A 1,416-nucleotide genomic window follows, 5' to 3' on the forward strand; every position below is an offset into this window, starting at 1 on the left:
GAAGAAGTCGAAGGCATATAATGAAGTCTTGTTGGAGAAATAATTGAAGGAATAAAGGGGCAGAAACTGACCTAAAACCAGCTCAATATTCACATGTTCATGTTTCCTACCCACATGAAGAAAGCTAGATGCTTTTCTCTTTTTCCTTGGATATATTTTTCTTCTACAATCTCTTTAATAGATCATCACCACGTCCATGTTGCTGCACCTTCATGCTTTGCTTTCATTTCATCTTTTCTCTATCTTTTCCATATTTTACAAGTGAACTTAGATCTACTTTCATTATTTTTCTTCCACTCATCATTTCACTCTTCTTTTTCTTCCCTATATAAACACCTTCTCCTCTCATTCTAAAACACACATTCACATACAACAACAACATCTCTAAGATGATCTAAGTTCTCTCTAGAGCAAACCTCTCTAAGAGCAACTCCTCTCCTTCTCTTTCTCTTAGCGGTGATCACACTCCTAGTCCTAGTCTTCTCAGAAGCCGACTTTCAGTGCCACCAAACCCTCTGTCAACGTGCTTCGGTCCTAGTCTCCTCGGGAGCCGACGGTAGTGCCGCGACCACAACGGTTACAGAACCAGCCAAGCAAGGGTAACGCCCTAGCAACCCAGCCAAGCTAAAGTCACGCTTTAGCAAGATCTCAACATTTCCCGGTGATGTCGCTCTGCTCGATCTACAATATTGAGTATCGATTGTGTTAACAAGAAGAAACTTCAGCAAAGTCCTCACCACGAGGCAGAAAGAATCCCACGACGAGGTTGGTGCTCTCCTCGTCTACAATCGCTCAACAGAAGTCAGGTCAAGGGACACCCCCGACGACCGCACCCGAACGGTGCTGGCACGCCCGCGCAAGAAAAGAGACTGTTGACCAGCTGCAGCAAAATTGGAGCCAAACAGTAGCCTATAAATAGAGGTTACATTGAAACACAATAGACACATTCACATTCAACAACAACATCTCTAAGATGATCTAAGTTCTCTCTAGAGCAAACCTCTCTAAGAGCAACTCCTCTCCTTCTCTTTCTCTTACCGGTGATCATACCCCTAGTCCTAGTCTTCTCAGAAGCCGACTTTCAGTGCCACCAAACCCTCTGTCAACGTGCTTCGGTCCTAGTCTCCTCAGGAGCCGACGGTAGTGCCGCGACCACAACGGTTACAGAACCAGCCAAGCAAGGGTAACGCCCTAGCAACCCAGCCAAGCTAAAGTCACGCTTTAGCAAGTTCTCTCTACTTCCCGGTGGTTCTCGCTCTGCTCGATCTACAACATCGAGTATCGATTTGGTGACGCAAGAAGATTAGCAAAAGTCCTCACCACGAGGCACAAAGAATCCCACGACGAGGTTGGTGCTCTCCTCGTCCACAATTGCTTGAAAGAAGTCAGGTCAAGGGACACCCCCGACGACCGCAC

The sequence above is a fragment of the Rosa rugosa genome, chromosome 1 (assembly GCF_958449725.1).
Source record: "Rosa rugosa chromosome 1, drRosRugo1.1, whole genome shotgun sequence".
In the NCBI taxonomy this organism is placed as follows: Eukaryota; Viridiplantae; Streptophyta; class Magnoliopsida; order Rosales; family Rosaceae; genus Rosa; species Rosa rugosa.